The sequence below is a fragment of the Marmota monax genome, unplaced genomic scaffold (assembly GCF_021218885.2).
Source record: "Marmota monax isolate L192 unplaced genomic scaffold, Marmota_monax_Labrador192_F-V1.1 WCK01_AAM20220418_F8-fsc00025, whole genome shotgun sequence".
Taxonomy (NCBI): Eukaryota; Metazoa; Chordata; class Mammalia; order Rodentia; family Sciuridae; genus Marmota; species Marmota monax.
Genome location: NW_026691950.1, coordinates 770184 through 797983, shown reverse-complemented (window position 1 = coordinate 797983; position 27800 = coordinate 770184). Strand labels below are relative to the sequence as shown.

The following is a 27800-nucleotide window of genomic DNA, read 5'->3' as shown; positions in this document are numbered from 1 at the left end:
ATGTGAATGGCTCAGAGAGATCATTAGTCATATCCTTAGCTGTGACTACCTCACACACTTTATTTTATAGGAGCCTTCTACTGAGAGGGTCCTTTGGATTATCCTTTTGAATCAGATGTCAAAGAGTGGTCTTATGTTTTAGGTTTTGTTTTGTTTTGTATTGGGAATTGAACTCAGGGGCACTCAACCACTGAGCCACCTCCCCAAACCTATTTCGAATTTTATTTAGAGACAGGGTCTCACTGAGTTGCTTAGTGCCTCGATGCTGCTGAGGCTGGCTTTGAACTCACCATCCTCTTGCCCTAGCCTCCCAAACCTCTGGGATTATAGGTGTGCGCCATTGCAGCTGGCTTGGTTTTATGTTTTGCGGAAGGAATTACACCTTCATTTCCATTGTGAATTCCTACTGTTCTGATTGATAACACATACACTTGTAGCTTCCAAAGCCGGGTCAGGGCTTTGGAATAGACGGAACTGGCATCAAATTTTGGCTTAGCTGTGAAGTAAGTTAGAGTGTAGCTTGGCTGTATAAAACAAATTTGAAATAATAGAGAGATCAACAAAATAGCTTTTTAAAAAAATTTCTCAGTCTGAGGTGTTCTGAGACTGGAATAACTGTTATTCACTATGCACTGTTCAGAGACCAAGATCCTTCAGTTTTGTTTTTGCACAACCCATAAAATGATGCTTTCAAATGTAAAGTCCAAAGTGGTTCTTACTTCATCGGTATTCCAAGCAGCAGCATGGTGGCAGAGGAGAAAGCGTTGGTGTTGGCGGGAAGATCTCTTTCCCTTTAAAAGAAAACCTATGGTGTTACCCAAAAGCATACTATTTTTCTTCAAAGCCTATTGGCCAGATCTTATTCTCATGTCTGTAGGTGGCTGCAGGGAAGGTTGGGAATTGTAGTCCTTTTCCTAAGAGGCATGTGCCAAGTCCAAAAATCTATCACTTTGGGACCAACTATATGGCTTTAGGCTAATGAACTAACTTCTATGTCTCCTTTTCTGCATCTCTAAAAGGGGAATAATAAGACTACTTCATAGAGTTGACATGATGATTTAAAAGAAATATAATTGATGCACTTAGTGAGCATTTGATAGAGAAGCTGTGATTATTGTTGGTTCATTGAGGCTGGGAAAAGTTATGGAACCATGGACCCAGCCCATAGGACCCTGAGTTTGCCATTCTTTTTCAAAGAAAGCTCATGTTTGAATCCTGTAAAGGTCTTTCTGATTAGGGCTTAGTGATCAAAAAATTCCAATTAAAAGCAAAAAGGTACATTTCACATTATTCCTAGGAGAAAAGCAATAGTGGTGGCTACAATTTCTTTTTCTAGTCACTAACTCGTAGAGGACCATGGGTTAAGGTGGGAAGCAGAGTTTGGCTTCATCTTCTGCTACTTATCATGTCTACAGCTCACCTTTTATTCCCAGTCCTGGTCCCCCAATTTCAAGCTGAAGTCTGCCTACTCCTTACTTAGTGTTTTTTTGCTTTAGATCCCCACACCTTGGCCCCTGTCCAGCCCACCGCAGAAGCCATTCATATTTACACTGAAGTTAGCAATGAATTATTACTAGAAAATAATTTTTATAATCACCCAATTTGCTGGCTTTGTTTTATGAGGCTGGTAATAAAGCAGGTCCTAAATCTGATGGAAGTAGAAGCGTCTTCCTTCCTGAGTATGGCGCAGAACCTCATTAGGGAATGTGTTTGCACTCTGATGTGGCTAATCCATTTTAAAAGACCCTGTAAAGTATCTGCAGTTAAGTTACCTGAGCCTCTCTGGAGGGTAATTCATTTGTCCTGTGGCTTATGAAACACCAGTTCTTCCATATGGGTGGCCCGAAAGACATTCCTTTGTTTTCAGGTAGCCACAGATTTGCTGAACACCCTCCATTCAAAGTCAGCGAGCATTGGTTGAGGGACTTCTGTGTGCCAAACACTTTTATAGTTGCCAGCTAGTCCACCTTCGCAGAATGACATTGCCACTCTGGTTTGTGGAAGACCAATTGGACCACTTGGCACAATTGAATCTCAGAGTTCTGTGGTGATTCTTTTTTCTTGGTGGTGCTGGGGATTGACCCAGGGCCTTGTACCTACCAGGCCACTCTCTACCACTGAGCCCCAGCCCCAGCCTTTGTGGCCATTCTTAATGCATTTCAAGACCTCCTTTCCTTGCTCCAATTCCTCCTCATGGAAAAAATTATCTCCTTAACTTCATCACTGCCTCTGGAAGCAAAAAAACTGAAAGCCCATGGTAGTTGAAACATGCATAGATTTTTAAATTGGCAGGAGTTCGAGGCTCTTCTTTTTTTGCTCTAAATCATCCAAGAATTTCTCAGCTGCAAGGGTTGCATTATTAACAAATGGAGATGCTAATAGAAGCTATTAAAAGCCAATAGCTTTTCTTCATTTCCTTCTCTCTTTCCTTCCTTTCCCCTTTCCACCTCCCTCCTTCTTTCCCTTTCCATTCCTCCCTTCTATTTCTTTCGGTTCCATCTCTCCCTTTTCCTCTGCTTTCCTTTTTGCTTTGTAAATTGCTGTGACTGCAATAAGCCGCCTAAAGGTTTTGCGGTTTTGGTGAACTAACATTTAACAGATCACCGATAATCACTAGTTTGTCCTCACTACAGTGAACTCACTTGTTGCGCTTTACACACACAGTTAAGGGAACCAAAATGAATCGGGCTGCACATTCTGGTTCTCCACAATGAGGTGCTGTCACTTGACATGCATCACTTACAGTAAGAACTTTGGTTTTTCAAACTGATCCTGTGTTCCTCAATTCTATCTGGCGAGTAGAAGCGGTAATGGAAAACTGCTGGGAGCCATTAGCCAAGTAGGTATGACAATTTCCTTGCCAGCGTACCCCATGTTGTTTAGTGGAAGGACTTGTGGAAATAGGACATTTTGCAGTGACATTGCATGTAGGTGACCTTGCTCAAGGACCAGGGCGGATTAGGGTGTTCCCAGTTTAGGATAATCGGGTTTAGGGCGTTCCAGGTTTAAGATTATTCCTCCTGGGAATAGGGCGTATCCTGCTTCCTGAGTTCCCCTTGAGTTCTCACGGGATTCAGACAGTATTTTTTGGGAGACAGAAGCCCAGTGGATGTAGATTTGGGCAGAGAACGTGGATTTCCCCAGAACGTGTTTGTAGACGGCTGGTGTGAGTTCGGGAATAAAGAGTTGCTGTTTGAATCTACAAGCTGTGTGGTGGCTCGTGATGTGTGCCCAGCCAGACTGCGGCAGAAAACAAAAAGGTTCTGCACAAAATTAGGGCAGAACCTTAGTGAGGAATTGAAAGCATTCCTTTTTACTGTAGGTCCCAAAAAACAGCTCTGGAATTTCGTTTAGTGATAGCAAGAAAAGCTAGGGCCAGGGAGCACAGGACCGCCCCGCTCCGCCCCTACCAACTCCTTTAATCTTTTTTTGTTGAATCACTGCCACTTGAATCTAAGGAAATATCTTGGGTTAAATATAATAGTTTGCATTACCATAACCTGTTACTAGGTGAGGTCTCAAAACAGCTTTTATTTCCACATAATGCCTTTTGATAGTAAAAATAAATAAATAAATAAATAAAACAAAAAAACCCATGGCTCTTCTAGTAATTAGTAATGCTTTTCAACAATTGCTCTCATAGAGGATTGTTGTGAATCGGCCTAATTCTACAAGTGTGGGTTCTGTTTCATATTAGTATTTGTACATAGATACAGGGAAGAGACTATAGATAGGCAGAAATATTATACTTAACAACCCGGAAAACTTTAAAACCCGAATTGTGCCTCTTTCTCCTGTTAGGTTAAAAAACAAGAGTCCACACAATTATGCATGTTTAATGATTTGTTTATTGAAGATAAATGTCTTATTTCTTCAAAAAACTATAAAATGGAACATGATGGTTCTAATAACTTGAAAGAACCATAAGCTTCTCCTCTAAATTCACAGAAACTGGCATTGACTGTTTTCTTTTTTACTCTGGTGTGGGGGGAAGGAGACCATTTTCCATAACATGATAAAATAGCCCACAAGCATTATTCAACAACTAGGGAGAAGCATTGTACTTTTGTCGATTTGAATATTGAAAAGTTTGCAGGGAATGCATTCATAATTTCAATGGAAGTAAAAGCAAGAAAAATGCAAAGTCTGATTCTGTAAAAAGTGGGAAAAATACACATTAAAAAGATTGAAAAGATGCACATTAAAATGTTAGTATTGTTTACTCTGGATTTTGAGATGATTTGCTAGGAATATTTACCTTCTCTATGCTTTAATGCCACTTTCCATTTTTACAGTGGTTAGGTTATATTCTTTTAAGAGAAAGAAAACTTTAAGAAAACTCACATGTATTAGGCCGAACTTGGTGGCGCATGCCTGTAATCTCATCAACTTGGGAGGCTGAGGCAGGAGGATCACAAGTTCAAACTCAGCCTCAGCAACTTAGTGAGGTCTGAATCAACTCAGCAAGACCCTGTCTCTAATAAAATACAAAATAAGGCTGGGGGTGTGGTTCAGTGGTAGAGTGCCCCTGAGTTCAATCTCTGGTACCTGGCCCCCCCTTAAAAAAAGAGCGAACATAGCTATGTTCAAAAAAATCTTTATGTTGGACACTGAAATTTGAATTTCATGTATTATTTATTCTTTTTCTCCCCACTATTTAAACACATAAAAATCATTCATAACTTATGAATCATATATAAGCAGTTGACAGATCAGATTTATCCCTTAGGTCATAACTGGCCAACCCCCGCTCTATTCTATTATTCCATATTTTTCTAGAAGACCTTAAAATAAAGATGCATTCATGACTTTTCACCTTTCTTACTTTGTAGGTTTTAATAGTGTCAAGTATTTTTAATGAGTGCATGTACTTGAATCTTTCTATGGTAAAAATGCATTCCTATGGGTCAGAGCCAAATTGGCTCCTCTGACTGAAATCCTAGATCTGCGGGGCCAAGTCCTACACTAGGTTAAAATTCAAGTGATGCTGAGGAAAGGAAAGGGGTCTTTCCTAGCAAACCTGGCAATGTCAAAGCCATTGGTAGCCCCTGTGCTTGAGACAGCCTGCAACAGTTGCAACTTTTTCTGAGGCTTCCTCAGGACCCCTGTGGGAAGGAAGCAGTCATTCTCCCCCAGGCTATCACAAGGGCTGAGCTGGAGCCACTTTCCCCACTGGGATGACTCAGAAATAACCCACACGGGTACCTTGCTGGTTCAAGGAGGATGTTGTTTCTAGGAGAAGGGGTATCCGGAGCCAGAGGCCATGGCAGTTCAATGCTAGTAATTTTGTGGTCCTTCTGAGTAGCTGCTGTTGTAAGCTGTGGTGACTTTGGGGTGGGAGGGAATAGATTTAAACTCTACTTGTTTTTTTTTTCAAGTATTAACAGACTGTTTGGTGGAAGGGTTGCTCATTCCCAGAGTCCTTTGATATTGTTGCTTTTGTTGTTTAAAAAAAATTAAAAAAAAAATTTTTTTTTGTTTTCGTTAACTGTTTATTACCTAGCTTAGTAATGGACAGCTCCTCAAAACCTCATCTTGACAAGATCACGGTCATTGAGGAGATGGGACAGTGGGTGTCTGGGGAGAGCACAGCATGAGGTTAAATGGCACCCCTAGAGAATGGATCAAAGAAGGCAGAATGTGTTTATTCAATACCTATGATGTTCTAGATCTCAACAGCCCCCGTACCTTCTATTTGCTCTCTATGCTCACAATCAGATAGACACAATATGATTCTGGGGCTGATGGGAGGTCAGGGGAGAAGGGTTTGGGAATTTTTATACCTGTTAACTTTAGTTTTAGGACTCCAGATTTTGAAATGTATATAGACCTTACGTAACAGGGATTGAGAACCAGGAGCCAGGACCCATGGGTCCTGCACATGAGGTTGGCTAATCCACTGTGCCCATCATTCTTAGGTCTTAAATGGATCATTCTTAATGCCTAATAATGCTGCTGCTCAAGATACTGGAGTTATTTGCCAAATTGAATGAGTAAGAAAGCTTATTCACCTAGGAACCTCACTTCCAGGCAAGAGAGACCCAGGGAATGCCTTCTGGAGGAGAATTGTGGTGTCTGAGCTGAAGGGAAGGCAGCAGATCAGAGAGGGTGGTGGAGGTCTGGAAAGCAGTATGGGAGGTGAAGTCAGAACTCATAATAGACCAGGGGACAGTCCACCTAAAGTCTTGCTCCAAGAAAGCTGAGCTGGACAGTGGGAACAGGAGCATGAGCACAGGATCAATGGGAATCACCAGGACAAAGCTAAGCTCACTGAGATGTTAGAGTCGCTATAAGGCACCTCTCACCAGGAGGTTGGGCTTGGAGAGTTGGGGTGTGGGAGGTGTTGGGAGTGTCACACCGAGTTACACCTATACATACACACACACACACACATCCAAATGCACAATCTTTATCTACCATACAATTGGGGAATAGGGAACTCCTCAAAAAATGTTATTTGATAGCCGAAGTTTGCTAGTTAATCCCCTAAAATGGCAGTGCATGAGAACCATTTCAGTAGCTTTAGAGAAACATCAAAACTTGGGCCCAAACTCACAACAACTGAACAGAATTTGCTGAGATGGGTCTCAGATAGGGATGTTTTCGAAAACATTCTTCTTGGCAATTATCCTCCATAACCAGGTTTGGTAACTGCTACATTTTAAATTTATTTTTAATGAACAGATTGCTATTTACACTGAGCAGCTAAGACTACAACACTTTTATTGCTATTAAATGTTCTTCTCTCTCTGCTCTTGGAGTCGGCCATTCATCTCTGGGAGCTATTTGTCTTCCTACTTGGTCTCCTTTGGTGTCATCTGGAATTTCTAAGGAAGTTTATAATATCAGGGGAAGCTGCTAACCAAAATTGTTAGAATTGTGGTTGACAATCATCCCATCCATTTGGCTAGTGGCTTTTTGGTCTTCCAAACTTCTAGTTTTGAGATCTCCAAGTATTAAAGTGTCTTTAGTTCTTAGTTTTGGGGACTTAGTTATGGTAAGAACCCAGAGCCCAGAAACCTGAATCATGGAGAAGAGGGCAGGTTTGCCAGTCCACTTGTGCACACGGGAGCTCCCCTTTTCTCAAAGTGTAGAATTTGAGTGAGAGTTCCCTAGGGAGCTAAGTGGCAAAAAAGCAGAGCAGAGGTGACAAAGAGCACTGGAGACCCACATTATGGTTCCATCTCCCTCATTAGCTATGTGACTAGGGCTGGCCTTTCTGCTTCCCTGGACCAACTGTAAAATACAGATGAATCGGTTTAAAAAATTGGGACAATTTTTGGAAATATTCAAACAGAAAATCATATCAAAAAATGTAATAATTACATATGCACCACCCAATGTAATAAGTCCTATTATTTTTCCCACATATGCTTCTTTCTTTATTTATTTTTTTGCTGGGGTGGGGGTACCAGGGATTGAACTCAGGGCCACTCGACAACTGAGCCACATCCTTAGCCCTATTTTGTATTTTATTTAGAGGCAGCATCTCACTGAGTTGATTAGTGCCTCATCATTGCTGAGGCTGGCTTTGAACTTGGGATCCTCCTGCCTCAGCTTCCCAAGCCTCTGGGATTACAGGCATTTGCCACCGTGCCCAGCTGCTGCTTTCTGTTTTGAAGATACTATCAAACCCTTTTCTTGAACTCCCTGCATAATCCCATTTTCCTCTCTTCTTCCCTAGAAATAATCTTTCTCCCACTGTGGAAGTTGATCATTCCCTTTTGTATTTATACTGTAACCAACCTGTCCACACACAACACACACAACTCCATTTTGCTGGTTTTTGCACTTCAAATGAATGGTCTAACAGTTCTTGTCCTTCTTCAATTTACTTTTTAAAAATTTGATATTATGCTTTTGATGTTACTCTGTGTTGATGCATTTGGCTCTGGTCTGTCTGTATAATGTCCCATTCAATGAATGCACCATTTGATTCAGCCATTCTTTGTTGATGTTGCTCAGGACAGAGAAATGTCAAGGTTTCTTTGAGTGTGAACCTTTCTGAATGTGGCATAAAAATGTAAATTTTTCTGAAGAAGTTTTGGGACACTTTCAGCTTTTCCCCAGAGTCATCCGTGGCCCACTTTTTTGAATTTTAACTTTAGACGCAGGTGGGAAATCAGCAGAAATCTGATCTTTGAATGATTGGGGGTCATCACTGTGTCTAGTGAGCACAAGAGAGACTGTCTTAGTCCATTTTCTATTGCTATAAAAGAATACCATGGATTGGTTAACTAATACATCAAAGGAATTTATTTCTCACAATTCTGGAGGTTGGGAAGTTCAGTGTCAAGGTGCTGGCATTGGGTGAGGGTCTTCTCGCTGCATTATATTATGGCAGAGGGCATCACTTGGGGAGAGAGCTCTGCTTTATAACAAAGCCACTCCTTCAAAAACTAACCTGATGCCACAATAACAGCATTAATCCATGCCTGAGGGTGGAGCCCTCATGAGCTAATCACTTTTTCAAGGCTCCATCTCTCAATACTGTTACAATGGCCATTAAATTTCAACAGGCGTTTTGGAAGGAACATAGCAGGCTGGGTCATGCAGTGGCTACAAGCACAGACTCTGGAATCAGACATTGTAACGTTGCCACCTGTGTGTCCTGTGATCTTGAGCAAAGTGTGTGTCCTTTCATCTAGAAAGTGGGAAGTCAATTTTACTTCATCTGTTTGCCATGAGGATTATTAAACATAAGGTACATGGTGCTTAGCAGCTGGGCACCTGTAATCTCAGTGACTCTGGAGGCTGAGGCAGGAAGATTGCAAGGCCAACATCAGCAACTTAGTGAGGCCCTAAGCAACTTAGTGAGACCCTGTCTCAAAGTAAAAAATAAAAACCACTGGGGAGGGCTGGGGATGTGGCTCAAGCAGTAGCGCGCTCGCCTGGCATGCGTGCGGCCTGAGTTCGATCCTCAGCACCACATACAAACAAAGATATGTTGTGTCCGCCAAAAAACTAAAAAAAATAAATATTAAAATTCTCTCTCTCTCTCCCTCTCTCACTCTCTCTTTAAAAAAAAAAAAAACCCACTGGGGATGTAGCTCAGTGGTTAAGCACTCCTGGGTTGAATCACCAGTACCAAAAAAAACCCCAAACAAACAAACCCCCCCAAACAAAAAAAAAAACCCGCTTAGCAGAATGTAAGTGCTTGATAAAGTGATTGAACAAATAGTGTGTATGTGTGCACATGTGTGTACACACGATAGGGCGAGGGAGAGGACCGGAATTCTGCCATAAGCAGTATATTTATTGTTTATTCTAGCATCACACAATGCCTGGCACTTAATAAACATTTGCTAAAAAGGGGAAAAAACTGAATAAGCGCGTCTATAACTGAGATTATTGGAAAACTGTATTTTCCAGTGGAATCAGGGGAAGCTGGTCTCTGAAATGACCACAGAGAAGTTTTTCAGTGGTTCCTTTTAGTAGAGAGTGACTCAGAAAAGTTGAGAAGAAAATTTCCTGAAGACCAAATATTCTGTCAATCCAACCAGTCACTTCTTCCAATCTTCTAGAACAATCTTGCTGAAGTTTTAGGCAAAAAAAAAAGTAAAATAAGGAAAAAAAAAAAAAAAAACAGAAGCAACCTACAGTCCAGATATTATCTACAGTTTCCTATCTGTCCCCGTGGCCCCTCCCTTCCCTCCTGGCTCCCTCCTGGGTGACCAGTGTTCATCCTCTAGACGGCAAGTGAATGTCCACGTTTACATGAGAGCAGCAGGCACTTCCTGACTGGCTCCCTTCAGACAAGGAGCCTCTGTTCGCCTTGGGACTAGGGAGCAAACAGCCACTGACAGTCCCAGCTGGTGAGTGAAAAGCCCCAGCGCCCAGAGACGGTTATGCTTTGCGTACATATTTTTTAGCAATGGATAGTTAGCAAACCCATCGGTTATGATATTGCCAGCCATTGAAAAAGCAACACCCAGCAATAGTGTTTACAAGTTAATGTTTAAGAAAACAAAGCTCGTCTATCTGGAGTTCCTCTTAAGTGGCAAAGTTTGCAAAGGTGTGTCCTTTCTAAATAAAGTGCTCTTACTGGTAGCTCATACCCAATAGTGGTGGAGTATTGTTATGACTGTGTCTTACTTGGAGGTTGTGTTTATGTCCAGCTTCAAGCCTTTAAAAAAAAACGTATATACATTTGAGACATTTTACTTGACTCCTATTAAAAAACAAAACAAAATAAAAACAAGAAGAGGAAAATGAGTGTTGCCGCTGGACTTCAATGTTAGAGATGGAGTGTGGCTGGCTGGTGGTCACTGGTATGCTCAAATGGATTCCAATTCCCTGCTTTGAATCAGCTTTGGCCTGCCTTAGGGGTCAAAGTGGGACCTTTTGTTAGGGACCATCTTGAGTGGTGGGAGGGGCAACAAGTATTATAGGATTGTAGGTTGCTATTGTCTCACATGTGAGTTTTCAGGGTACTTTTTTTTTTTTAAAGGGAAACTTGGGGGGGGGGGAGAGAGAGAGGGGGAGAGAGAGAGAGAGAGAGAGAGAGAGAGAGAGAGAGAGAGAGAGAATGCTCTCCAGAAGGGCGGTGCAGACATAGGCCTGGCTGTCCCTCACTAACCCCATCCCCCAGGCCACTAACCCATGCGTTCTCCCTGACCCAGAGACGGAATATAAATGAAATGCTTTGCTGTACAGGACACTAACTGGCAGCGGCCTGCTGGAGCTGAGGCCATTTTCTAAGCAGCTCACTAATCAGAAGTGACTGGGGCTCTGGAGAGAACACAGTCCAGCCCTGGTTCCACCCTCCATGCTAATGAAGAAGGCAGTGAGGTGGATAATTAAGGGCAGCGATGTGAATAATTCCAAACTGATCATTCGGAGGTAATGAAATGCACTAGGAGTTTTGGGGGCAGCAGACTTCCCTTACCAGACATGGCTGTTTTCTGATAAAATGAGCTGGCCTTTTCCAAGCACCGAGTCTGGGAGGAGCTGGCCTGGGAAGGCAGAGGTTGAAGGGAGGAGCTGACCTGGGATTACGAATTCATGCAGCCATGAAAAACAGTGTTTAGGAAGCTTGCGTAACCACACAGGGAGACACTCGTGATATGATCTTAAGGGGAAAAAAAATGAAGAAGCCTGCAAAGTGATATCGTGGCTCACTACAGCAATTTTGAAAACAAAACCAATAACATGACAAGATTGTATACATGGGGAAGAAAGACTAGAAGGAAATCTACTACCAAGAAGGTTAGCAGTAGCTATCTGGGTAGTGGGACTGTGGAGGATTTATTTTTTCCTCTACCATAATTTTCCAAATTCTCTTATAGTAACTTGGATTGCTTTCATAATGAAAAAGGTGAACACATGGAAAATAACTTGGTGTGGCAAAATTCCTCCCCAGCATGGACATAAAGCTAACTCATGTGGATGGACATGGAGTCTAGCTAGGCTACATTTTACTGCATAATCTGCTCAAAGCCCCACAGCCCTCTTCTGGATAGAAATGTTTCCTCCATGAAGTTCATACTGAAGGTGAATCTCCCTGACTGTGTTTTTCTGAAAGCTTCAGAGATGTTTTCAGAGACAGCAGGTTTGGGGCTACTATGTTCCTCTGAGGGTATAATCAATTTCTACCTGTATCAGTCTCTTTTCCATTACTGGTCACAAAATACTGTAATAAAACAAAACAAAAAATGAATAAATAAATAAAGCTGAGTGACTTTCTACAGAAAAGAGGGATAGTTAGAGGTGGTTATAGAGATCCAAGGGTCTGCAGTCAGCTCAGCTCTGGTAAGGACATGATGGTGGATGGCATCACAATGGCAAGAGAGATGGAGAGATCACAGTGCCCCAGAGGAAACCAAAGAGTGACTGGAGACTAGCAGGGGGATTGCAGGAGAACCATGTTAATCCCTTTGGAGGCTAATGCTCCCAGTGACCTCAGGCCTTCCTGCTAGGAACTTCCTCTTTTTAATGTCCCGCTACCTCAACTACCACATTGAGGACCAAGCTTCCAACACATGAGCCTTGGGAGGCAGCCCCATCTGAGCCACTGTACCACCATATTTCGTAGTTTCTTGGAACCTCTCCTTAATCTTGTGTCCCTAGTCTTCCAGTTTTAGAACTAGTTATGAACAATACCTATTAAATGAGCTCCTTATTTCACTAAATCATGGGACTAGTCAAGCTCTGGGTTTTATAGTAACTAGCTGAGAGAAGAGTAAGTTTATTTCTTACTCTTTCTTATGAGACAAATGTAGGAGACTTGGGAAAAAAAGTCTTTTGGGAAGACTTTTAATTTAATGAAGTTAATCTGCTACTCCATAATAAAATCCATATTTGGGGCTGGGCTGGGGCTCAGCGGTAGCGGACTTGCCTGGCATGTGTGAGGAACTGGGTTTGATTCTCAGCACCGCATATAAATAAATAAAATAAAGGTCTATAAAAAATAAATAAAATAAAATCCATATTTTCTTTTTATAATTTTGGGAATTTCTAAACAGAATCTGCTATGATCTGAAGATTTGAACCTCCCAAAATTCACATGCTGAAATGATAAACCTCAAGATGATGGTATTAGATTGTGGGACTTTGGAAGGTGATTTTAGGTCATGAGATTGGACTTCACTGGAGCCTGAAGAGACCAGAGTTCTTCCCTTTCACTATGTAAGGACACATTGACAAGGTGCCAAATGGGCCCTTACCACATGTTGAATCTGCTGGCACCTGGATCTGGGACTTCCCAGACTCTAGATTGTGAAAATAAATTTCTGTTGTTTATAAATCACCCCAGTTTATGGTATCTTGTGCAGTAGCCTGAACAGATTAAGGAACTCTTTTTTTGTCTTTTGGTGGGAAGGATACTGGGGATTGAACTCAGGGGCACTTTTACCACTAAGCCATATCCTCAGCACTTGTTTTTTTTTTTAATTTTATTCGGAGATGGAATCTCACTGAGTTCCTTAGGGCCTCACAGTTGCTGAGCCTGGCTTCAAATATATTTGCTCTTATGTATAATCATATCATGGTTCTATATACCATAACCTAAAGGATGAGGGCAAGGATACTCATCTTAAAGGTTAAGAAAATTGGATGAGACCGTGAAGTGATGAGTATCGTGTTTGGCAGGTGATAAGTTCTGACTTAGATCTGTCAGGCAGGTGTATGCCAGTTACAGAGCTCACTTGGAAGAGCCAAAAGATACTTCCCCTACTTATGACCCCTTCTGAACACTGCCCTAGGTATAGGCAGCCATGTTTATACTCCAATGCCTTGCCCCTTTGACAAATGATTGAGTTGGAGAAGGCATTGGGCCTGAGAATAGTCATCCTATAGGCTGGTAAACAGCTTATGATATCATACCTGCCTCTGCCTAATGAAATAATAGTATCCAGTTTACTCAGTCAGGTCCTCTCACTGTGCACTGGAACTCATGACATGCTTAGAGATTCTATTAGCAAGAATAGCTCCATTTCCTCTCTGCCTCTCTCCCCTAGAAACAGACCCAATCTGCTAGCCAGAGTCCCCTAAGACCATCAGAGACTTTCCCTTAGATTTTTAGAGTTGGGCAGAAGGCTCTGTGGAACTGGGCTTCGCTGCACATGCCTGCAGGGCCAGGCAGGCACACAGGTGAGACGTCGCCAGGTGTGGATACAGCGGGGCTGGAGAGGACCTGTGACCAAAGAGAAGGCACTATTGCCAAAGGCAATCCAATGAAAAGAGAATTTATACCTGTCTCTAATACTTGGCTAATAAAATAAATGAAGTCTTAATATATGTCTCCCACTAGGGATTGCCTGCCCCATTAATATCAGCTGAGAAGTCTGGGCCTCCTTCTCTCATCCTGTAAATGAACTTTCTCCAAAAACTGTGGCTATAGGCACTTTATGGATGAGTTACTCTGCATTTGGTGGCTGATTAAATGATATTAAAGATGGAAACCTTAAAGGAAAAGATGGATATATTTGACTGAATAAATAAAAGTATAACTTCTGTAAATTAAAAAATAATTGTAAAATACAAATGTAGCATATTAATATAATGTATATAAGTAATACAACAAATAAGTATAATTGTATATAAATAATAAAGAAAATGATAAACTAAAAAGTACTTGTGATAGATATTTTTGATGCTGCCAGCTTTAATGATCATTAAGACTATGTAACTTCATTAAGGTAGTTACTTTATTCAGCTAGGCATTCCCAGCATACCTTGTCCACAAAATGGCAGGATATCACTTAAACTTCTGTTCCTCACTCCATCTGAGTAACCAAGCTCCAGATTGATCTAAGACTGCTGTGAGAATTAAATATTTTGTTTATGAACTTTTTTTTATTGTTGGACCCTTAGTGTCAGTGTCCAGGAAGATCTCTAAAGGGAGAAAGGAGAGTAAATCACAAAGGTGAACACAGCCATCATTCTTGACATTTTGTGTAATAAACCACCTGCAAACTTAGTGACATGCTACCAATTCACTCTATCATGATTTTGTAGACTGATGTGACTGGAAGAGCCAGGGTTAGGGGCATCCTTCTCATGCTGCCCTCTTCACCTGGTTAGCTTTCTCAGCATGGAGATTTTTTTTTTTTTTTTTGCATAGGGGACGATATCTTCCAGATGTAGTATTCCAAGAAGCCAAAGTGTAAATTGCCTGTCTTGTTGAAGGTGAAGCCCAAACCTGGTGTAGTACTGCTTCTGCCATTCTGTGTTGATAGCAGGCCAGTCATAGGCTACCCCAGATTCCAAAGGAGAGGAAATTACCCTCTTATTGATAAGGAGAATGTCAGAGAGTGTTGCCATCTTTAATCCACTGCCACCATGAAGGTGATCTTGCAGGGAGAGGAAGGACCAAAGGTTAGCGCAAGGAGCTGTGTGGAAGGATGACTTTCCCTTTCCACTGGGCTTAGCTCTGTGACTTATCATTTTGGCCTCAATGATTGGAGAGTGATGTGAGAAATTTGGATATGTCTCAGAGAGAAGAGGATCCCATAGAGATGATTTCAATGTTGGGGAGTAGGATCTGTATAGAGGGATCCTGAGAAGTGGAATTGATTTGGCCTGAAGTGGGGAAGATTGAGGGATGGCTGGATCATTCACTTTTAAATACCTGATAGTTGGTATGAAATAGATGCATGACCACAGAAAGTTGAGCAGAAATGAATTGGTTGGGCTGGGAATACCAAAGAATTTCTTAATCAGGATAGAGGCATCTCTGAGACCTGAGAAAAATTCCTTTTTCCTGAAGCTGCCTGAAAGAGACCACATTTTATATGCGTGTAAAAGACTTGGAATTAGTTTTACTGGATATAGAAATGGACAATCAAATCAGATTTTATTTTAAGTAGCAGAATCATTTTCTCAAGCAAAATGTTCTATAAGCAGATGAAAAGTGATGTTGTTTAGGTTAAAACAAAGGCATGGCTGAAGCCACTCATGTTCTCTTCTTGTCCCTTGTCATCTTAAGCAGTCCCAAAGGTCCCTGTGTGAGACACAATGACCCTGCAGAGAGAGTTTGAAAATAATTAAAATTGATAAAGAGTTTCCTAAGTGTTCCGTAAAAAGGTGGTACTTGGAGTTGTCCCCCCCCCCCCCCGCCAATGGAAGTTAGGCTTTGAGGGCCTTGCAAAATTGCTGGATTCTTTTAATGGTTTAAATTTACGAGATCATATTATTTTTGAACTCAGATTCTGTTTTTGTGTGTGTGTGTATTGCCAATGCTTATAAATATACTTTCTATATGAATATTAGATACTAAGTGTACCTAAGTATAAGGAAAGCAATGGTTAAAATTTTTCATTTTAATCTTCTAGTTCAAATGAAATTAGCAGCTTTACTTTATTAGTGATGAATGATCAGTGAAATTAAGGGTTTCCTTTATTAACCCTTAAAGAAAGTCATTGTAAAAAAGAGAAAAATTTCACCAAAGCCATCACTCTTAGTTACTATCAGGTAGTTTCAAGAACAATCCATTCACTTTGGAGTATTCTTTGGAGTATTCTAACACCATTTTAATACACACATACTATAACAAGTTTACGTAAAAATATAAATACATAAAGATTTCACAGTTGATACAACTTCTAATTCAAGGTGGTGCACTGAGTGACTGCTCCATCTATGACCTTTCCTATGAAGGTCATCTAATTGGTAAAAAATACACTGAAAAATGATACACAATGGCACCAAAAATCAGGTGCAGTAATATTGGATTTAAAAATATCCAATTATGTTTTTTTTAATCTCATAAAGAAAAATGACACAAAAATTGAAATGTTGGAGTGGAAAAAGCTTACTAAGCAAATTCCAACAAAAAGAGAGTATTCCAATGTTAATATTAGACAAAATAGATCTCAAGGTGAATTATCTTTAAAGGATTAATGAAGACATTCCATACTAAAGTAGAAGTTCCCTAAAAGCATTTAACATCATGGGTTTCATGCAGCTGGTGTTAATAGCTTTGACAAGCAGGTAGGTTTGAGGACTTAGCTTTTAGCGTGATCTGTAGTTGCAAAACATAAAATAAAACAGAAAAGAACTAAAAGTCCATTAAATGGTGGTTGGTTAAATAGACCATAGAGTGTTAATATTTTGAAATACATTTTGACAAAGAATGAAGATAATCTTTCTAATAATATATCTAGCTCTCCAAATATATTGTTGACTGAAGGAGCAATTTTGTAGAAAGATGTGTTTTCAATAATATAAAACCAGTTGCATTAACACACATACAAAACAGTGCTATGTGTTTTATTTGTATACAGATGTTTTATATAAATAAATAAGAAGGAAATTTAAACACATATATATAAAAGATGTTATTGTAGATACTTCTGTGGAGGGGGGAAGAGGTGAGTCCAGATGAGAGGTACTTAATCAGAAAGAACTTTAATCATTATCTGACATGCTTCTACTTTTAATCAGAAAGTTTTATTCTTTATTATTCATGCTATTATTATATACTTTTTTTGGTACCAGGATTGAACCCAGGGGTCCTTAGCCACTGAGCCACATCCCTAGACTTTTAAAGTTCTTTTTTTTTTTTTTAATTTGAGACAGGGTCTTGCTAATTTGCTTAGGTCCTCCCTAACTTGTTAGGGCTGGCTTTGAACTTGAAATCCTCCTGCCTCAGCTTCTGGAGCTGCTGGGATTACCATGTTATTAATTTTTTTAAAACACCATGATTTCAGGAAGCGCTGTACTAGTCAATGTGTCAAGTTGATGTACTTAGCTGTAAGAAGTGAATCTGAATGCTAAGACTGGACCAGCAAGGGAGCTGTATCACCCTATATAACAAGGTGTTGAGCGGGGTTGAGGGCTGACTAAGTGCAAAGTTCAAACATGTGCCATTGGAGGCTCATCTATTTCTTTGCTTGGGGAATCCTCGAAGTTCATTTAATCCTCAGGCTGAGAGCAAGATAGAGTCAGCTGTTGCAAGCGAACATGGAGAGGAACATAATAGTTAGCAAATGTCTCTAGTACTTGCTGTTGTGCACCTGCAGTTTACATGCCTTAACTCATTTCTGCCTCATAACTCATTTTACAGATGGAAAAACTGAGGTGTTGAAAGACTAAGTAACTTGCCAAAGGTTACATAATTAGTAAGTGGTAGATTCAAACCCAGGCCTTCTATGGCATGGCAATATGTGCCCTTGATCTCTGGCCTCTACTCTACACTGCTTTACTTGTTTCCTCTCCTCCCCCCCTTTCCTGTCTTTTCCCATGACTCTCTCAAAAGAGTAAAGAAGCATTTCCAGAACATTCCTAGCAGACAACTCTTTGCATCGGCTCATGCTTCCTTCTGAACCAGATTACCGTTGGCCAAAACAGACCATCACCAGAGTTGACGTGGGGTCAGCTTCCCCAAGGGACATCAGGTAGAGAACCACAGACATGTGGAACTAACCAGGTTCTCTTTGGAAGGAAAAAGGGGTGGGGGGAGAGTGTTGATTCCAAGGAGAGAACCTACTGTATCCAGTAAAGGTGATGACGATTGGTTCCTCGTGGTTCAATGACTCTTTCACTTGACTGCTTGTTATGTCAGGCACCCAGAAAGCAGTCAGATATATGATTCAAATCTTGAGAAAAGTCTGGGCTGGAGATACAGATCTGGGCTGGAACTAGAGATCTGAGTATCACCAACACATAGCTTGTGATTGAAGTCACAGACTGCAGAAAATTCCCATAGGAAAGAGTACAGAGACTTGAGGGAGGATGATCTACACTTTTGAAGTACATTAAGTAAAACATTTTCCTATGATTAAAAAAACTTATAACTACATTTAATATACATAGATGTTATTAATAAATAGGCATGTGTAAGTTTTTATAGTTTATCCTAAACATCGTGAAGGCACTTGTTCTTTGCTAGTCCAAGATGTTAAAAGGTCTAATAATCAAACCTTTGAAAGAATAATGTAAAAGTGTCCCTGACTAAATGAAGTCATCTTGTGGATGGTCACAGAGTTGTGTCCTGTTATGCGTGGCCTACCCATTTGCTTTGTATGTGTCTCATTTTCAGCAAGCCAGGAGATGACTGTGTATCAGAGGGCTGATCAACAGGCCCCATGTCTCCAGTAGAGATTTCTCTCTTGTTCACACTGCAGCCCAACATGGCAGGCGGCTGCTCCTTTCACTTAGCAGCTTCATCACACCCTTGAGCCAGGAAGTCCTCTCCCTGGTCCTCAGCCTTTGGCTAGCAGGTGAAGGAAAAAAGAGAGAACATAGAGAATTGCATGGGAGGTCTCTGGCCAGGTCTGGAGTTGGTGAACATTGCTTCTGACCCACATGCCATTACAAGCCCATGCCACAGGGTCACAGCTAACTGTAAGCAAGTCTGGAGATGTCTAGCTAGCACCTAGCTAGTGTCTGGGGCACCATGGTACAAGTGAAACATTTACATCATGTGAAGTTTAATGTTTCTATTTGGTATCGATCCCATATCTTGTTCCTATTTATAGGAAAGTTTGCTTAAGCTATGTTCTTCCTCACTCATTACAGCTTGGGAATTATTCTTATTTTATATTTATACTTATTCAAAATCCCTTCATTTGCGCTTTTATTGTTTTTGGTGATTCTTCCAAGTTCTCTGCTTTCCATTTTTCAAACTTGTTGAACTTCAGTCAGAATTCATTTGATCTCTTCTCCAATGCTTCAGCGAAATTTTTTTTTTCCTGGGTTCTTACATGTGGGTTAGCTATTTTTACGCATCTCAGAACTTTTAAACTTTTCAATAAGTGGTCAAACATTCAAAGATACATACCATTATTTGATTCATTAAATAAAACCTCAGAAATGTGCTCTGTGTTATATTAAGTTCAAAGCAGCCCATTTATGTTTAACATTACGGATGGCAGAAATGATAAGCTTAATTTAAAAATATGAAGTAAAGAAATGACCAGAAACTCATAGAATTCTTGATAAACAGTCATTAGGTACCTGTCAACTGTCATTGTTAACGTTTAAAAATTAACCACTATGGTTTTCATGTGATCCCAGCGTGATGAGGTAAAAACCACACCCGGCTGAGCCCGGGAAAACAAGCTCGGGCATTTCAGATACATTGATATTATTTTTTCCATTGTTATCATTACCATTAAGATCAACAAGGTGCTTAGGGACACATTAAGCCACAGCTGTTGCAATTAATTGTACCCTTATAACCTCAAGAGACAAGCCCCTGCAGTGGCCAGCTAAGTCCCAGGGAGTGACAAGTCCTAACAGGAGGCCTTCGCACAGTATTCTTTGGGTCCCTCCCCGAAGACAATCAGTAGCTTGACTAGGTGGGGCTGGGGCCAAGCCTGGCCTGGGGCTGGGCTGGGCTGGGCTGGGCTGGGTTGGGGCTGGGCTGGGGCTGGTGGCAATCTCTTCAATGCATGACTTTTCATTGGCTGGGCTACACCCCACTCGATTACTCTCTCGCTGGGTGACTCCACTTTATGCAAAGTGAAGCAGCCTAGAAACCACAAATAGAATACCTGACAATTTGCTGCCATTTTATAAGAGTGGCTCTTGGGGCCATCAGTTGGCCTTTTGTAGGAAGAGGTCTATGTACTCACCATCACAGCCAGCACGGAGTGGTGGCCACAGCCCTTCTGCAGTAGACCCAAGACTGTGATATTTGTCTTTGCTGAAATTCATGAACCTTGCCTGCCTGAAACTTGATCAATGTGACGTACTCATCATGTCACACAAATGGCGCATAATATCAGTTTTTTTTTTAATTTGTATAAGTGACCTGTTTTACAGCTTGATTGGAAACCAGAATTAAACTCTTGAATGTTGTATGAAAAGAAGTCTAGGCAGAATTAAATCTCATCTGACCTTGACTATCTGCTGAATCTAAGCACATGTTCCTCACATTGTTCTTGCCTCAGTGGGATAATTAATTGGTGATTCCACTACTTGTTTGTGGAAAAACAAGGTTTGGGGTGATCCCATGCCAAACAAATGCCCATAATAAAAATAAGAGTTCATTTCTTTATAACCTGCCTCCTGGTAAATGTAAAGCTTGTTCTAATGTATCCAAGGACCTGGGGCAAAGTAGGAAATCAGGGGAAAGAGAGAGAGATTTTAACAAACAGTTTAGCAACCTGTGCCAAGCTGTGGGGAAGCAGGGGAGGGCCAGGTGGGCACCTGCCTGAACTGGGAGGTTGGTCTTCAACAGGATTCCTCTGTACCATTTCTTTCTGGATGAAATCTGTGGGCTCCGACTCTTCATTGTAGAAAATAGTCCTTCAGCTCGCATTAAACATGTCACTGTTAAAAAATGAGCAAAAGTAGAAATCGCTCTGAGTGGAAAAAGGAGAGAGAGGAGTAGGAAAATTTCGGTTGGTCTCATGGAACGTCAGCCACTCCTAAGGTTCTGCATGCCAATGTCAAGAAGGATCTGTGAGCAAGACGCTGGACGTCAGGCAGGAACAGCCAGGGGTCACATGTCTGTCTCTGGAGCTACATAATACTACACAGGACTCCACTTGGCAGAACAGCATGCAGAGAAGGAGACGAGCAAAAGGTTAAGAATTGGCGGGATGTTGAGCAGTGGGTTAAGTTATGGTTGCCTGGAGTGTCCTTTTTTTTTCCTTATAGGAATACACACACACACACACACACATGCTCAAAAACAACAATGAAAACTTTAGAAAACAATCTGAGATCAACAGTGGGAAATCATCCTCGAGAAACCTTGACTTTTCGAAGCCAAGAGGCCAATGAAAGATGGGTTCTTCCCAACATAGGAATAGAATTTTCATCCAGCCGAGAAGTGCTGTAGTAAGAGGAACAAAAATAACCTTCTGGTTTAGCTCTGGTCAGATTAAATACACAGGCTTGGGAGCCAGACTAACACTCAGGAGCTAATGAATCTCTGGGCCTCGGTTTCCTCATTGGTAAAATGGGGGATAGTAATAGTACCTAGTTCATAAAGTCATCATGAGGATTAAATGAGTAATTTTTGCAACTCCTCATAGTAGTCTGACACATGGTAAGTGGTAAATAAATCTTACTTATTTCAATAATAATGCTATTATTATTGCCATCATCATTATCACCAGAATAGCCATAATCTATTATGGATGTTGCTTATGGACATTGTTGACTCTTTAATATTGAATTTAGGGAAATGGGCATAGCAATATTTACCTCGCAAGGGTTGTTTACGGGATTAGAGCTAACGAGTGCCAAACGCCAAGAACGTTCTCCATGTTTCTTGAGAAATGTTAGTATTATTTCTAGTTTTATAGAATGTGTTTTGGGCCAACATTTTTTGAGCACTTCCTGTGATGGGTACTGTGTTCATCTCTTTGTGGCCCTGTGTGGTCTCTCTTAGTGCATGTCCCAGGTGAGCTTAGAACAACAGAAAATGAGGTTTATAACAAATGTGTGTAAAGTATGTGCCATATTTGTGCAATAAATGTTATCAAAAATATGGGTTAAGAAAACAACAGCTAACCAATGGATCTCCTCTGGGTTGGGCTGCAGATGACAGAAGCCAATGAGGACGTGACTCCTAATGTGGGACAAGCCCGGGGGTCTCTGTGTGTATTATTTTCTCCCCACTGGCCCAGATGGCCTCTACTGCTTTCACATTCACTGGGTCCTAACTTCCACTCTGTCTCAGAGAACTGTCTGGTCTCATCTGGAAGACCCATTAGTTCTCGTGGGGCTGGCTGCCCCCAGAAGGTGGGAATGTAGCTATGACAACTAGCAACAGGGCTGACATCACCCCCACCCCCAGGGTTGGACTCTGGTTGCTGCTCAGGGAAATCCTGTTTTCTTTTGGGGGTAGTGGGGTGGAGTTGGAGTGGGGGGCATCATGAATCAGAATTTGGCTTGGCAGGCTCTGAGTCACTTATCTTCTGAAGATAGTGCCCCGGGTGCCCGGGCTACATCACCAGGATTTCCAGCAGTCAGCATCAGGGTGTTAACTGGCTGTTTTTCCTTTAACACCCATTAATGTTCACCTGGATGTTTTTAATTTGGGTATCTTTGAAACCTGGACTGTCTTAGCGTTGTCAAGGTACTACTTAGCATTTAGGTGCTATAAGACGTTGGCTCTATTTATGTCTTAAAAACTTTACAGGGCCTTTGAAAGCGTTCTCACCAAAATCACTGGAGATTGTATCAGTACCCAGTATGTCATCCACATGAGTGTCCTTGGAGTCTCACCATGAATAATGTGACTAACAAGCATAATGTGAGGCCGCCCAGCACATCTGGAGCCACATCAGCCTGACTCTTCAGGTAACTTCCTGGAATGGAGCCCAGTAAACACCCTTCACAGAGGCTTCTGTCTTGCTGGACAATTTTTCCTGCCAACAGGGTTGAGCCTGAGAACATCCAAGATCTGCAGCCCTACTGTGGGCCAGGGTGCAAGGATGATTAATTTTTAAATTAATAGACTTTACTTATTTTTAAAAAGTTATCATTATTATCATTATTATTTTGGTACTGGAGATTAAGCCCAGGGGCTCTTAACCAATGAGCCACATCCCCAGCCCTTTACAGGGTCTCACTGAGCAGCTTAGTGCCTCACCATTGCTGAGGCTGGCTTTGAACTCAAGATCTTTCTGCCTCAGCCTCCCTCCCGAGCCTCTGGGATTTTAGGTGTGCACCACTGCACCCGGCTTAAAAGTTTTCTTTTTTTTAATTGACACATAATAATTTACATATTTGAAGGTACAGTACGTGTGTCCAATGTGTAATGATCACAGCAGGGTGATTGGCATTTCCATCTCCTTCAATAGTCATTATTTCTTTGTGTTTGGAGACTAATAAAAACCCTGGTATAGTTTTCTAGTCCTTTATAAAATATATAGAGGGGGTTGGATAACAGGTTCCACAATGCAGCTAGATGGGGGGACACATTCCCATGTTCTGTAGCATTGTAGGGTGACTGTAGTTTAATAAGGTTTATTTTTAAAATACTTTTATTTGTTCTTTTAAGATATACCTGACAGTAGAATGTATTTCAATGAATCGTACATCCATGGAGTCCCATTCCTGTGGTTGAACACGATGTGGTGTTTCACTGGCCGTGCGTTCATATATGAACATGGGAAAGCTATGTCCAATCCATTTTGCTCTCTTTCCTATTCCCATCTGCCCTCCCTTCCCTTCATTCCCCTTTGTCTAATCCAATGAACTTCTATTCCCACCCCAACCCCCTTATTGTGTGTTAGCATCTATATATCTGAGAGAACATTTGGCCCTTGGTTTTGGGGGATTGATAAGTTTTATTTTTTAGAGCTGTTTTAGGTTCACAGCAAAATTGGGGACAAAGTTCAATATAGCCTCTGTCTCCGCTGATTCCCGGCTCCCCACTTCCCACACCTGCTGCCAGGTTTGTTCCACTCCTCGGCCTAGACTGGCACACCTTCCCCCAGAGCCCATGGTTTTTGTGAGGGTTCACACTGGGCGCTGGGTGTTGACTAATGTGTAACAATGTGTATCACCCTCAGAGAACCAGGCAGAATGGCTCCACTGCCTTGATGTCCTGTGTCCCCTCCTTTCCCTTCCCACCACCTGAAGTTGAAGGATTTTAAAATCTTCTAATACAAAGATTTTTATTTTGTAATAATCAGTTGCTCCCTGGGGAAAAGAATTCCAGTGTCCTTCCAGCTATTCTATCCCAGCCTCCCTCCAGCCGCAGCGAGGCTGCTGGTGGTGGTATGAGAGGAAGGAAAAATACCTGCCATTGCCTCTTTCTCTATTTCCTGGTCTCCCTCTGCTTTTATTTTTTATTTTTATTTTTTGGTACCAGAGATTGAACCCAGGGGAACTTAACCACTGAGCCACATCCCCAGCCCATTTATTTTTTATTTTGAGACAGGACCTTACTAAGTTGCTGAGGCTAGCCTCAAACTTGTGATCCTCCTGCCTCAGCTACCAGAGTCACAGGGATTATAGGCATGTACCACCATGGTTGGTCTTCCTCTGATGTCCCAGTCTTTTTGACCCAGAGAAGGCAAAAGAGGCTTTTCTGGTTACAGATAATGCTGAGTTCCCTTTAGTTGTATTTGCTTGTGGCCTGGGTCAATGTGGGATATTCATGTTGCCTTAATCAACACTGGTGGCAGAGTAATACCGTGCACATTTTACACAGTTAATATAAATCTTAATTATTCCAAGTAAATAGTTGACGATGTTTAGTTTAATAGATTAAGTGGATGAAATGGCCAACTGATCATCTCTTCAGACAGTTAAAAAATAAAATAAAATAAATAAAAATAAAATTCATTTGCTTTATTTAGTTTATGCAAAAAGCTTTGGGCACACAAAGAAGGGACACTTTGGAGGGCACCATGACTCAGAGTTCTTCTGTGGAGTCTGGAGTATGGTTAATGGCACAGAGATATTTTTACATCAAAGCCTGAGGAAAGCACCAGGTTTGCCCCAAGGTATGTCCTCCTCTGCCAACTCAGGACCTGGGAAGGGTGTGGCCCCATCATATGGGCCATGCTTTAGGACAGACTGCAGGCCCAACAGGCAACTGGGCCAGAACCTCCCTGTGAGGGAGAACTGGTCAGGGAAGGTTGCAGAAGGCCTGCAGAGACGTGCTGGAAAGCAGGCATCTCACACTGTCAGGGTGGAGACCCATAAGGGTCTCAGGAAACAGAGCAGGACCTGGGTGGGGTCAAACCGAAAAAGGAAGATATATAGAGCTGCAGCTAATCTTTTAGCATCCATGAGGCAGTCCGTGTGTGCCGGGCACAGTTCTCTGAGCACGTGACCCTTGGCACTACCTAATTCTCAAACTCGAGCATGCAGCACAATCATGCTTGTTAAAATACAGGTGGCAGGGCCCCACCCCTGGAGTTTGTGCGTCAGTAGTGTGCTCTCTCTCTCTCTTTGTTTTCTAGAGCTCAGCCATCACCTCATGTCTGTTTGGGTCCTTCCCTCTCCAGGACATCTTCCCAACCTCAGTTGTTTCTCCTCTGAACTTTTCCAGCTCAAACTGAGTTCAGGGCAGAGACTTGAATGCTTGCTCTGCCACTTGCCAGATCTGTGACTTTGAATAAGTTCTTTTATTGCTCTGTGCCTCCAATTTTCTCACATGAAAAATGAGAATTATAGCATAGTACATACTTCATAGAATTGTTGTGATGACTCATATATAATATATATATATATACACACACACACATACATACATATCTATATCTATACATATACATATACATACTCATACATATTTCCAGAACAATGTAAGGAATGTTACCTATATGGATGTATGTACATATATTTGACATCAATATATGTATAATATATGCACTCATCATTTTTAAACCAGTATAAGAAATTATATTTTATTTTTCAGTTGTGATAAACCCTTACTTATTATGAAAATTATTACTATAATTCTTAATGCATACTGAAATGTCTTCATTGTTAAATCCTGTGGTGATAGGATCTGAGAAGGACACCCATTGAGAATTCGTGACAATAGATGTTCAAAAAGAAAGCTAGAGAATTGGGTGGGGTTTGTAACCCAAGGCAAGACGTTCTTAGCCTTTTAGTTGGTTGAAGGAATGTCAATCATGTCTGCTTTGCAAAAGGGCTGCTTGTTAGAAGATAGAGGAAAAGATAGAGGAAGTGGAGGGGAGGCGACCTTGAAGATGAAAGGATAGCAAATCCTCCGGTAGGCAGAGGTGATGGCGTATTGCAATCAGGTTCTGCCACATAGATGGCAGCCTATACAAGCCTCTGCAGCCACACGGATGACCAAACCAAGATCCCAGCTTGTAGGAGCCCTTGAGCCCAAGGGTTCAAGGCCACTGTGAGCAACATAGCAAGACTCCAAAATGAAACAAAAGAATAGTACAGGAAGAAGGTGCCTCCCTCTGAAGAACAGAAACTGGATAAATCATCATTGCTGGCCAGGACATTTGCTCTGGACAATTTAATACTTCAGAGGAAAACAAGTCTGGGCCCCAGGTCAATCCTGTCATAGAGTGTTACTGCGTGATCACTGAAGACTGGCATAAAGTCCAACAGAAAAGACTTCTTGTGGACAAAATAGGGTAGGTTTCCTCAACCCAAGGATCAAGCAGCATGGCAGGAAGAGAGACTGCAAGCAGGACCAGCTGCATAATTTTCAGGAACGGGGTAGAATGAAAATACAAAGCTCCCTGTTCAAAGAGCAGGAAAAGGTATGTTAAAGGTATCAAAATGCAAAATGTTTTCCTTCTTGGGTGTCTTGTATCCAGGTTGTCTTGTTTGGTTTTGATTTGCTATTTAATATCATGCTGGAGCTCAAACACTTTTAATGGGGCAGGTACTGACTCTCACATTCACCTGCCCTTTGACTGCAGGTCCTCCACCTCAGTGCCCCCCCACAACACCCCCCCCCCCGCCAAGGCTGGGCAGGTTGAGGCAGGCATCTCCTCTTCCCACTGGCCTCCCACCCCCACCCAGAGTGCAGACAACCCCCAGGGATATTGTAACCTCCACAGCGGATAGACAGGTGCGTGGAGCAGGGCTGGGTGAGAGGCTAGTCCTGCCATGTCACCTGCCCAGGATAGGTACTGTGGTGCCGTCCATCTGGGGTGATGCTTAGCCTCAAGACCCGGCAGGGTGTACATACCTGACCTCCAATCCTTTCTGTATCTACACCAAGACCCTCTGGGGAGAAGACAACACTGGTGTCTGAGTGTGATGACACCCAGATGGGCTCAGGGTGTCCAGGAAAGGAAAACAGTTGGCTGGAAACCTACCCTTGGGAGGTAACCCAGCATCAGGAGGCTGGACAGCATCCAAGTAGAGGCTCTGAGGCCCGCTTCCTGTGCCTTCTTCATTGTCCCGTCAGACTTCATGCCCCGAATATAAATTCAAAGATAAAATTATTAAGAATTTCAACACATCAACTACAGAACACTGACCCCCAAGTTCAAGACTTTCTGGGGACGGTGCCCTGTGCAACCACATTGGCCAGACACTGTGGAACTGGCTCTGGCTACCAATGAGAGAACCTGTCATAACTCAGCACCAGAGAAGAGAGGACAGGGGTCAACAGGAGGACCAGGGACTGGATTTTCACCAGGTTGAGAAAACTTGTTAACCCAAATCTACTTTGGAGGAAAAAACCCTGAATATTTTATTTCAGCATGCGCCCCAGATAGGCAGGGTAAAGGCACAGAATTTAGCAGTTTACCTCATAAGCTGTGAATTAATCTCAGTTCAGGTAAGTGTGCCTTAGCAGCAGAATACTCAGAAAGCTAATCCACTTTCAGTTTTCTGGGGACCTATTCTTGCGTTTCCTTTCTTAGCTTCATGAGTAAGCGTTTCTTCAGAGGACCACCAGTCTTGATTGGACTGAACAAGGAGGAAACGAAAGTCTTCCA

At 41.8% G+C, this 27800-nt stretch overlaps 1 long non-coding RNA gene across 4 annotated transcripts in view; it reads left to right on the top strand.

Annotated features, from left to right (window-relative positions):
• The window catches only part of LOC124094712 (uncharacterized), a 110624-nt gene that overhangs the window by 5315 nt on the left and 77509 nt on the right, over window positions 1-27800 (top strand). The window contains exons 1-2 of one of the 4 annotated variants that reach the window (XR_006852327.2): window positions 9617-9815; window positions 22541-22701. The exons of 1 other annotated variant lie outside the window; for it this stretch is intronic. This is a non-coding gene — a long non-coding RNA (uncharacterized LOC124094712). Of the gene's footprint in view, window positions 1-9616; window positions 9816-22540; window positions 22702-27800 lie in introns of those variants that run through there. 2 more of the 4 variants (XR_009226908.1, XR_006852321.2) reach the window with 2 other exon arrangements.